The 12,697-nt window shown below is 40.2% G+C and overlaps 1 pseudogene; it reads left to right on the top strand.

Annotated features, from left to right (window-relative positions):
- Nucleotides 1-9,902: 9,902 nt before the first annotated feature.
- Nucleotides 9,903-11,118, top strand: LOC139460186 (piggyBac transposable element-derived protein 4-like; annotated as a pseudogene).
- Nucleotides 11,119-12,697: the final 1,579 nt, after the last annotated feature.

The following is a 12,697-nucleotide window of genomic DNA, read 5'->3' as shown; positions in this document are numbered from 1 at the left end:
AACTTGTTTCTTGAGACGGCTGTATTATTTCTTATTCTATCATTTTGTAGGTGGTGAGGTGAGGTGAGAAGGGGTTTAACTGAGTGAGTGAGTATTTATAGTCACATCGGCAATATTTCAGCCATATCGTGACTAAAGCAATTTATACGTTAAGAAAACATCAGTTTAGACTATATTAAAACCTGTCATCAAAGGACAGTATAATTACTAGACTTATCACAGATATCAATTTTTAAAACTAGTACATGGTCATAAAAGTTTATTATAAAACAGAACAATACATCGTAAAAATGGGCTATAGATAACCAGCAAGTGAAGGTAGATCACCATACTAGGGACCATGGGGACTTATAGTACCTTTGCTACCTGCATGAACCCCAGCAGGATTTACATTTAACGTCGCGTCCAAGATTATTGCACTTATATAGCGACGTGCATGTATGTGTGGGTTTGTGTGGCTGCTTGTACTAGTCCGGACTAATGCCGATTTATAGTGCTAGCTCACTGAGATACCATGCTGCAGTTTAACATGAATATCCCACTCAGACACAGTATACTGACTCCGAGCCGACCAGTCCTTGTTTTAGCCCCTTAATGCCGAGGGCCAGACAGGGTAACAACAAGTACCATCTTTTAACGTCTTTTGGTATGACGCGGTCGGGGATCGAACCCCGGACCTTCCGCTCTCTGGGCAGACGCTCTACCACAAGACCATGGAGGCGGTCCTAATATGGTTAAGAAATAAAGATAAGCTTATTTTGAATCATACAGGTTTAATAATTGATATATGGTCAGTAAAGAAAATACCATGTAGAGTCTAATCATTTTATTTAGTGATCGAATTTGCTTATGAGTAAAGTAACTAAATATAAAAGAAAAACCGATTTGAATTCTTTAGGAAGCAGATAACGATGAATTGCCCAAACTACATAGCAGGTGAGAAGAACTTATTTTCCTATTTATATGTTTTCTGATAATTCTTATCATTCACACTCTATGATGCTATAATGATACATTGAAACCAATAATGTAAAAATTATTGAAAATGTGTTAAGCATTCGAAGTTATCATTGTATAATATATTCAATACAACAGTTTCGTTTATCTCTTGTATAAATATTCATGAAGTTAAAAATACACTTGTAAATGTCTCATTTTAGGATCAGTATATTATTGTTGTTTGAATAATGGAGTTAAGTTAGTAACGATTTCTCACAGGCCAACACATCAAGAAGCAAATGATGTCGTGACCGAAGCTACAGTTTCTCCGATTGTCGATGCACGCTCCTCCATCCCCTGGTCCTAAGATGCTGAGAATCAGTGAGATACTAGAGTGAGTGAGTGAGTGAGTGAGTGAGTGAGTTGGGTTTTTGACGCCGCTTTTAACAGTATTCCAGTTATATCGTGGCGTGTCAGCTTAATGTGGGAGGAAAGCCCGAAGTGATGCAGGTCTCAGACGTTTACCACTTCGGTGAAACCCACGAGCACAGGTATGGTGCTGACAAACCTAGAAACATAATCGGGTGCACGGGGATTCGAAACCCACAATCATAGGTTTCTGGCGTGCCTAACTCTGCACAGCGAATCGCGGCGCCTTAGACGACTGGGCCACCCGTGCCCCCGTGTGAGATACTAGACAAAGTGTGAGTTAAAATAGGAACTATATACTAACTATCTACAATTTATCACCGAAGACCAATTCTCGCCAATACCAATTCTTACCAGCAGGTGATTGCGACTTCGATTTGGGTGAGAAATAATTAATTGAATATTTCGCAAAAACAGATATAACAACACATGTAATTTGTATAACAGAAGAGGTACGCGTGATCACGTCAAACGTGCTGAGCCTGTTGGTGATTAAAAAAAAGTACTTATCAGACTGGAATGTCCTATTTCCTCTGTTTTGGGGTTCACTCTCGTTGCCTTATAGTAGAAATCAAACTTTCTCCGTGGACCGAAATAAGCGCATTTGCTCATAGTTTCACAAAAATCAATGTTACTGTACAGTCAACTTTGATCACAGAATATTTAAGAAATAATATTAAGAAAATTGCGATAACTGGTCGGTGGTTACTACTCAAGTCATATATCAAGGTTGACAATTAATCAACTATTCAACCGTATTTTATGGTATTCCACAGGCAGGACATACACAATCTCGTTGACGTCCTGCGGGACATACACAATCTCGTTGACGTCCTGCGGGACATACACAATCCCGTCGACGTCCTGCGGGACATACACAATCCCGTCGACGTCCCGCAGGGACATACACAATCCTGTTGACGTCCCGCAGGGACATACACAATCCTGTTGACGTCCTGCGGGACATACACAATCCTGTTGACGTCCCGCAGGGACATACACAATCCTGTTGACGTCCTGCGGGACATACACAATCCCGTCGACGTCCTGTGGGTCATACACCATCCCGTTGACGTCCTGCGGGAATACAAGAAGCATTTTATGACCGGCAGGAAGACAGATCAGTGAGTGAGTTGAGTGAGTTAAGATTTAACGTCACATCGGCAGTATTTCAGCCATATCGTGACGAGAAGTACATTAATAATACACATAATTATACGAAATAAAAACCTGTCGACGAAGGACAGTAAAATAACTAGATTTATCACAGATGATGTCTAAAACTAGTAGTTAGCAATAAAAATATAACATCATACGAAACAATACAAGATAAAAATGAGCTATAGATTGCCAGCCACTGAAGAGAGATCACCATGCTAGGGTCCATGGGGACTTACAGTACTTTTGCTACCTGCATGGACCCCAGCAGGATTTACATCATCCCTTCAGCTGTTGGCGATTATTGACAAATTTAGCAAACATTAAAATAACACATATGCTACGATTAAAACCGTGGTATAAATAAATATACTTTGAAAGACGTGGTCTTACTTACCCTCTTAGGGGGACAATAATTTTCAAGTCGTTCACTGACGATATGATGGACAGGGAGGTCACAAGCATATTCGTTTCAAGAAGGAATCTCCTAAAGACAGGTTTCGACGATCTTTTAGACGAGGGCCTAAATGTAAGCCTTCCCTGGAGGTTACATTTTATGGGGAAGAGGCCCAAGATTATGGGGGCCAATAACTGGGGTGTTCTCTTTTTGCCGGCACGTATTGTTTCGGGATTAAAATCAGTGGCCCGTACTAAATCCCTAGAACAATGGGGATTAGGGCTATAGTCTGTATTTTAAATGCAAGTATGCAGGCAAATAAGGGAAAAAAAGTAAAGTTTATCACATTTTGTTTTTATTGCATATAACACATTTAAAAATTTTAATTTACTAAATATACATGAATATGAATTAATACACATGACATAATACACAAATTTACAATCCCACAAGATGAGAAACAGCGTCACCATGAATAAGTGGTGGGATGGAACCCGTTAAGTGTCTATGTTTTTGAATGTCAATTCTTTCCTCCAGGTTTCTATATTTTCTTCGTTTTGGTCCCAGGGAACCACCGGCCTCCAGCTGAAGAATGGTCACTTCATTGTAGCATTGTTCTGATTTGATGAGGGGGCACAGGTGGCCCAGTCGTCCAAGGCGCCGCGATTCGCTGTGCAGAGTTGCGTCCCTTGGGCACGCCAGAAACCTATAATTGTGGGTTTGAATCCCAGTTCGCCCCAATTATGTTTCTAGATTTGTCAGCACCATACCCGTGCTCGTGGGTTTCACCGAAGTGGTAAACGTCTGAGACCTGCATCACTTTTGGCTTTCCTCCCACATTAAGCTGACACGCCGCGATATAACTGGAATAATGTTAAAAGCAGCGTTACCCAACTCACTCACTCTGATTTGATGATGTTAATCTATTTGAACATGTTTGGGTACCAAGAAAGGAATTCCTTCAACTGATGTTACGTAACATCATCAAGGAGGAGACCCGACTTTTCACCAAAACTGAAGAAGGCTGTTCTCCTTAACATCAGGCAACTGGAACATCCAGCATAGACATTTTTATGCCGCTGGTCTCCTTTGTGGTATGTAATTTTATTGACCCATCTATTCCTTAATTTTTTTTATGGGTTCATTTTATTGGATGCTGACGAATTGAGATCCAAAATGTCCTAAAGATTTTATTAAAGCTTGGTAATAATTTGAGCAATATCTTACTAAAAGTTGATAAGCTCAAGGCAATGTCCAGATGTTGTGTTTAGGCTGTGGGAAGACAGCTCATTTCATGTGTTCAGGTAGAACCAACCAAATGTGTATACCGTGTAGAAGTTATTTAAAGACATTCCTATACATGTCTTGTATATGTCCACATTCTAAATACATTTTTGATTTTTGTTGGTGGCTTATCAAAATTTGTCAAAAAATTCATTGTTATCACCAACTCATTACCCACCTGTATGTGTGTTATAATTGTAGTAATTCTTGCATATCATCCACTTTTTTTTGAGAGTACATTTGTTTGCGTCCCTACATAGGCCTAAGTGTTCTCCAAAACGGACCACTGCCTTTAGAGCAGGAAACGAGACCAGAAAGTGATGATCATTTTGCCCCGGGAAGAGGTATAGTCATATTATATATCAAATGAAAGCTTGAAACATATGGATTAAAAAATGCATGTCGTAATAAAAACGATGTGGACAGTTTTTTTTTATCAGGCATTTGAATGGAGGTAAATTTCGGTCAATTTTCTATGCTATTCCGAAATAAAATGACGGCAATACATACTTCATTGCTTGTAAATTATTTCATAGCGAGTCATTATGACTTGATGGCCACAGAATCTTTAAAGATATAGATTCTGAAGAACAGCTTGTACAATAAGTCATCCAAATAGGTATTGTACTTATATTGTACTTAAGTATCAGTGTAATCTTGTGCGAAGACAGTTAAAAGTGAATAATTCCTTAACTACTAACATGGCTTTATCCATGAAGCTATAGCTACTACCCTTTATGGTATGTTACATTGTTAGACAATTTCGCGCTGTATAAACAAATATTTTAACAGTTTCAACGAGATACCTTCACAGCGTTCACAGCGTTCGCAGCTTTCACAACAATCACAACGTCGTTCACAGCGTTCACACAAGTCCATCAGCATTGTTTTTGCATTTCTCCTGAGCCCCACAAGAACATAATTCAACATATGTCAAATTATTTTGTCTGCATGTGCATCTGGTGTGACAGATACCACGTACACAGTGGCACACAAGGCTCTCAAGCAGCTCTGATGCAGATTGCCCTTCAAAGAAGTTCGGTACAAGCGACATGTTCACAGTTTTTGTCCACCCAAAGTCTAAAGGACTTCCAAGGTCAGGCAGTGCTTCATGTGACTTTCATCCAAATTTGGGGGCGGACGTGTAACCTAGTGGTTAAGGCGTTCACTCGTCACGCTGAAGACCCGGGTTCGAATCCCGACATGGGTACAATGTGTGAAGCCCATTTATGGTGTCTCCCGCCGTGATATTGCTAGAATATTGCTAAAAGCGGCGTAAAACCAAACTCACTCACTCACTCACTCCAAATTTGTGTTTGCCCCATGCACGTTTTACGTGCTGTTCAAACCCGAACTCACAAGGAGGAGGGAAAGAGAGGTCTGTATTTCTTCTCATGCACATCCTAGCTCTCGTGAGGTTGAGGTCATGGTGAATGGGTTTCATGCTTTCTTTGGGGTCATACAAATATGCAGTAAGCCGTCTTGCAGCATTATCTGCGTGGATTACATCAGCCAGAGTTATGGAACTGCTGGGTAACATGTTTGGTGACCCCTTGCCAGCAATACTCCACACTGATATTCTGTCGCCGAAAAAAGACAGAGTCTCGTTTTAAGTTTGTCACTTTTGTAGTTGCTGTTGTTTGAGGACTGATTTGTTATGAGTTCATTATATCTTGTGGTGAATATTGCCATTGATAGAGCTTTTCCTTCTGTGAAAAGATCGATTTCTATCTCCTCCACTAGTTGCAAATGCCTCATCATACACAGATTTCTCAGAAATCGTGTGATCATCGTCATTGTCATTCATATGTTGTACTTGATTGGCTGCTCTCAGAAATCGTCTCATACAAGTCTCATGATATAAACCTTCTCGCCGTGATGTTGCTGGAATATTGCTAAAAGCGGCGTAAAACCATACTCACTCACTCACTTCCCCTTTTATCCTCCCAATTACACCCATGTGTTACTGCTATTGCTGCTGCATTTAGGTCAACAGCTCGTTCAAAAGACTTAATTGTGAGTTGTTTGTTGTAACCACGATGCTTTTTGAAGCCAGAGATTAAACAAGACGACCACTTTATTGATTTGACAGATCTAGGTATGATAATGTCAGTGAATCATCATGCTTGACGTTTATGATGCGACTCAATACTTCATCTTGACGACTGTGTGCAGCTGAGACTGCACGTTTTGAACCATGGATTGTTCCTAATGTGATGTCCCCGTACTGTCGCCCACAAATCCGACACTGTTCGTGTACATCATTAAAAGAGAACTTTATTTTTTCTTACTGGTTCCGGCTTTAGAGGGCTGGGGTCGCTTGAATTGCAAGGTTCCTTCATTAATCTGTAAATAAATCTTTGCTTGTGTTTTTCTTACAGAAAATATTCAACTTGCTTTCTTTGTGTTTTCTAGTATTAGAACGTGTAAACCGACAGACGCCTTTGTAATCATTATTAGCGAGGAGGAAAGCAGTATTAACCTTTGGCAGTGTCTAGGCCTAACTCATACCACTAACACTTTTGTTTTTGGTTTTATTAAATCAGAAAAATATATATATTACACAACGATCATTACGATCATTTAGCCAAAATATTTAATTTATCCTACTAGTATAATAAAGATACAAATGGCAAGTGGCACGCTGCTAACAATGAAATGTGTGGGTCGGCGTTTCCCGAAGCATATTCACTGTATATTTTGATAAATCTTTATAATTTGAATTTATATTCGCTACAATACCAACGTTAACTGTGTGATATGTCTTGCATGAGCAGTATTTATCTCATTAACTATTTCCTGTGACCATTGTGCGTTTGTGTTTACGTTTAGTGACAACAAGGGAGATCACTCCCAGCTGAGGATGTATGGACAACTACTTTTATATATACAGACATGTCGGCGTTTCCGATGCATATTTTGTTCCAAATTTTTAGATTAACGTCCATGTGAAATCCATTATGACAAATTTATTTTGATTCTACATACATTAAACTTTACCAAAATGCATACAAAAGGTATACCTCTTTCAGGGGCATAAAAATATACGTTTCAATGGGAAATCCGGGAACGTTTGCTCGGCTACTTGCTTCATAGAAGAAGATGATGTTAACGCCATCAATCTCTCAGCAGCAATTCTGAGATGGTCTCAATGCAGTATGACTCGTAGCTGTAAGTTAGTGAGTGAGTGAGTGAGTTGGATTTAACGCAGCTTTTAACAGTATTCCAGTTATATCGCGGGGTGTCAGCTTAATGTGGGAGGAGAGCCCGAAGTGATGCAGGTCTCAGACGTTTACCACTTCGGTGAAACTCACGAGCACGGGTATGGTGCTGACAAACCTAGAAACATAATCGGGGTGAACCGGGTTTCGAACCCACAATCATAGGTCTCTGGCGTGCCCAAGGGACGCAACTCTGCACAGCGAATCGCGGCGCCTTAGATGACTGGCTCCCCAGTGCGCCCGTAGATGTAAGTAATTGTAAATATAATTTGGAAATAAACATACCGTATTTGACGTAATAAGCGCCCAGGGCGCTCTCAACCTTAGAAATAGTGGGCTCTTATTAGTATATTATTTTGGTGAAAAAAAATGAGTTGAAAGATGGTAAATTTCGTGGTTTATGCTGACAGCCTGAAATGTTTATATACGAGAGATATATTTTTCCAAAATTTAATTGCCCATAATTAAGGGTGCACATATCAAATGAGTACGTAATATACGCGAATAAATAAGTGTACATTGATCAATAGGAAGGAGTGTTAATTGGGATTGTTTACTCGCCAATATCTTAGCAAATAGCGCTGTGGGCGCTTATTAGAGCGTGGCGCTTATTACGTCGAATACGGTTCTGTGTTTTCAATGTAAAGCTCAGCTTGGTTAACAATATATTTAACCACGTTTAATTGAATGTGGACCCGAAAGCCCTTGGTTACTGCAGGATGGTCTGTAAACAGTATTTTACAGTGGGTGAGATTTACTCATAGGATGTTTTTATCTAGAAACCCCCTTTATTCGTCAATCGCAAAAGTTTTTTTTCCAAATGCGGGTAGAAACTGTGAGGACAGTAATTATTTAAATATTACCAATTACTGTTATGCACATCAACATGTCATGACACGATAAAACAATGTAACTATAAAGGAGTATACTATCTGTATGTTTTTTCTTTCAGTTGATGACATCGAAACTTTGTACGAGGTACCTGTTACGAACAACTGCAAAATTGGATCTGACTCTGAGGAAACTTCGACATATTCTGAAGCCCCAATTTTCAGATCATGGGTCAAACAAGCGATCAATAGAAGGAATGATCTATGAAGAATTCCTCAAATATTTGAAAGAAGTGACAGGTAATTATTAGCCGAGGAACCCCGTATGTAATTGATATAACAATATTTATGAATAACAATACTTTCTTCAGTACTCCTGAAATTAATCTACCTATGCAGCTTTAGAAATTGGCACTAGTCCCATAGTCCTTGCCAAACTGCCAAATAGTTAAGGTATCGCAAGGACTAGTAGAAAATGGCCCTTTTAAAAGGGTTTTGCTATATGTTATCATTATAAGGACAAGTGGATGAAAACTGTTAGTTTCTACCGCTGCCTATGTGAAGTATATAGCACCTAACTAGATCGTAAAGTATTTAAATCATGTCCACCCACACGCCGAAGACCCAGGTTCGATTCCCGACATGGGTACATTGTGTGAAGCCCATTTCTTGTGTCCCCTGCCGTGATATTGCTGGAATATTGCTAAAAGCGGCGCAAAACCATACTCACTCACTCACTCACATTTACCTGATCAGTAGAACATTCGATGCTTGTATGGAATTATTAGGATACATGGAACATATCACCTTGTTTCTTCTGATATGAAATATATCTACAGTCGATGCAATTTTGAAACTCTCAGGCTTTTTGAAGAATGTTTTAACTTTTTTCAACGAGTATTGATATGTTTCATATCAAAAGACATGAGAGTGAGATTTTATTTATCTCCCAGCATAATTCTACCAACGTTTCAACTTATAAACAGACATAACTTGTGTCAAGAGTATTAAACGTGCAGCTATCCAGCTTCAGTGGTATAGATATTATATATTCCAGCTATATGACGGCGGTCTGTAAATAATCGAGTCTGGACCAGACAATCCAGTGATTGACAACATTTGATCATACTGAGATAAAATGAATTATCATTAATTGCATGAATTTAATAATCAACACAGACAATGCCTGTCATCCAAAACTAAATAAGGAATTGTTTCATATTTGGTGTCTCAAACAAAGTCAATTACATGTTTAGGTAAAAATGTGGATATAAATTGAATGATAATGAGATTATTGTTGCATGTATCAAATACAAATAATTCATGTGGTCATAAATAATGGTATATGATTTGTTTGTTTGTTGTTTAACGCCCCACTCAGAAATATTCCAGCTATATAACGGCGGTCTGTAAATAATCGAGTCTGGGCCAGACGATCCAGTGATTGACATCATGATCATCGACCCACGCAATTGGGATCAGTGACATGCATCAACCAAGTCAGCGAGCCTGACCACCTGATCCCGTTAGTGGCCTCTTACAACAAGCATAGTCGCCTTTTACCGCAAGCATGGGTTGCTGAAGAACTATTCTACCCCAGATCTTCACGGGTCTATGATATATGTTTCAGATAACCAGGCCCCTCCTATATTCGATCAGCAACTCAGAGGAGGGGTGTTGATTTGTTCGACCTGCAGATCGGGGAGACAAACAGGTATGCTGAGCACTCTATCACCTCAGAAGAGGGCTCGGGCGTGGAGACCCGTTGACCGGGAAGAAATGCAGGCATTTCTTGGACTCTGGTTGGCCATGGGTGTCGTCAAGAAGCCAACCATTCCATCCTACTGGAATGAAGGGGACAAGAACTGGCTGGTGTCAACACCTTCCTTCAGGGGGATCATCGCTTCCAAGTCATCATGCGGTTCTGCCACTGCAACAACATCTCTGTTGCAGTGCCCCGAGGGCAGCCAGATCACGACCCCCTCCACAAGATCAGGCCCGTCCTTGATCTTGTGAAAGGATCATTCGCAAACTCTCATGGGTATGTTATCTTTTCACTTTCTTAATTCTGTTATATCATATAAAAAGTATTTGAACAATATTCATTATGGCACATCTTTCATGTCGTGAAAGTCCTATTGAATTCTACATGTTAAATGACAATATGAAAATTACATATAGCAAAAATTGCAGATTTTTTACATGAACATTTGTAAAATGATTTTCTATTTAAAACTTCATAAATAGATAAGGTATAAGGATCTATATACCGAAACGTCGCCTTGACAGTAAATAAAGAAGTTGTTATCCATAAATTGTGTCTATTTTGTCATCCATCAACTAAGTAATGCATATCACACAGTTTCTTTTTTCAGGCTGTCACAGAGTGTTTACGTTGATGAAAGGATGGTTGGCTTCAAAGGGCGACATCATCTTGTACAGTACATGGCCAACAAGAAAGCACACAGATGTAGGGTGAAGTTGTGGATCCTTGCCGAGGCGGGTACTGGCTACACCCATCAAGTTCGTATCTACAAGCGCCGGAACCTTTGAGGACCACCGCCCAAGAAGGGTCTTGGGCATAGTGTGGTCCTGGACTTGATGGAACCGCATATCGACAAGGGCCACCACATCATCTGCGACTACTACAGCAGTCCGTCTCTGCTATGCTCTTTTTGACAGGAAGACATTCTGCACAGGAGTTGTCGCCGTTCTCCGGAAGGGAATGCCGAGCTCTTTCGTTGGGAAACGACCACCTAGGGGCTTGACAATTGCGAGAAGACAGGGTCCACTGCTGGCAGTGCTCTTTTCAGACAGGAGGGTCATCACAATCCTATCTACCATGGGTAGTCCGAGGTAAATTCGAAATATTAAATATATTTGTCAATATCCTGTTTAGTGTTCAGGAGTGTTAAAAAATATATTTGTCAATATCATGTTTAGTGTTCAGCAGTGTTAAAAAACTAACAGTTTCATAACGTCACAATCAGCACTCACAAACTATGGAGTCCCTTTACTGCCCACACTGCCCAAGGAATTACTCATGCCGGGACGGGTTACAAAGACACTTAAGGAGCGCCCACAGCTCCGAAAGGTTCATCTGTCTGTTATGTCAACAATCATACAAACGACAGTAAATAATTGAGTCTGGACCAGACAATCCACTGCTTAATATTATGAGCATCGATCCACGCAATTGGGATCGATGACATGTATCAACCAAGTCAGCGAGCCTGACCACCCGATCCCGTTAGTCGCCTTTTACAACCTAAACTGGGACAACATCCAGTCCCGGAAAATAGGCATTCGGCCTATAAGGACAACTGTGATATAAAAATACAACACACAACAATAAATTTCGAAAACATAAAATTTATTGAAGCAGTCGTAAAATCATGACCACCGATAATCTGCCCCAGCCCCGCCACCGGTCCAGCAGCACTGAGTACACCACTCACGATCCACCCGGTAACAATTAGACCACCGGTCCACCAGTACCATTCCACTAGTAGGCTCCACGGGTATTACATCTGGAACATACCCACACTGACAGTCTGATGAGAGCAGAAACTAGTAACAAAGATTGCTCTTGGGCTTTAGCCCCAAACTCTTATTCATCTGTCAATATCCTGTTTAGTGTTCAGCAGTGTTAAAAACCTAACAGTCTCAGTCCACTAGTCCTGATAATAACATATAGCAAAACCGGGGATCATGAAGCTCAATCTGAGAGAATATCTGAAGCTAAGACAAAATTTCTTGCAAGAAAGATGGCGGAGGTTGTTTGCCTCATGCATCGCCTAGGGGCTAAAACGGAAAAAATACCAATTCAGCGGACATTTCGAGACTGCTTCAACCCTCTTGATATGTACAACAACAAAGAGCTCTTTCAAAAGATATAGATTTCATCGTTCTACCATTTTGTTTTTGTTTTTCATCGTTGGTTTAATTAAGAATTGACCTTCACTTTGTGTGAGTTCATTGGAGTATGAGATTCTGGGGTAGAATAGGTCTTCAGCAACCCATGCTTGCAGTATAAGGCGACTATGCTTGTCGTAAAAGGCGATTAATGGGATCGGGTGGTCAGGCTCGCTGACTTGGTTGATGCACATCATCAATCCCAATATCCTGGATTGATGCTCATGATGTCAATCACTGGATTGTCTGGTCCAGACTCGATTTTTTACAGACCGCCGTCATATAGCTGGAATATTGGTGAGTGCGGCGTTAATCGACAAACCAACCAACCATTGGAGTATGAACCTTCATAGAGTGAGGGCCAAACTGTATGAACGTCGGAGCTTGCGACAACATGAAGGTTCATACTCCAATGAACTCACACAAAGAGAAAGTCAATTCTTATAATTTTTTTATCACAATATTTTACCTCAAAGGATGTAGGCCATGATCTAAACACAATTTTATTTAGTACTCGTGACTTC

The sequence above is a fragment of the Haliotis cracherodii genome, unplaced genomic scaffold (genome assembly GCF_022045235.1).
Source record: "Haliotis cracherodii isolate W230 unplaced genomic scaffold, xgHalCrac1.p SCAF_14, whole genome shotgun sequence".
In the NCBI taxonomy this organism is placed as follows: domain Eukaryota; kingdom Metazoa; phylum Mollusca; class Gastropoda; order Lepetellida; family Haliotidae; genus Haliotis; species Haliotis cracherodii.
This window is presented reverse-complemented; position numbering and strand designations above follow the sequence as displayed.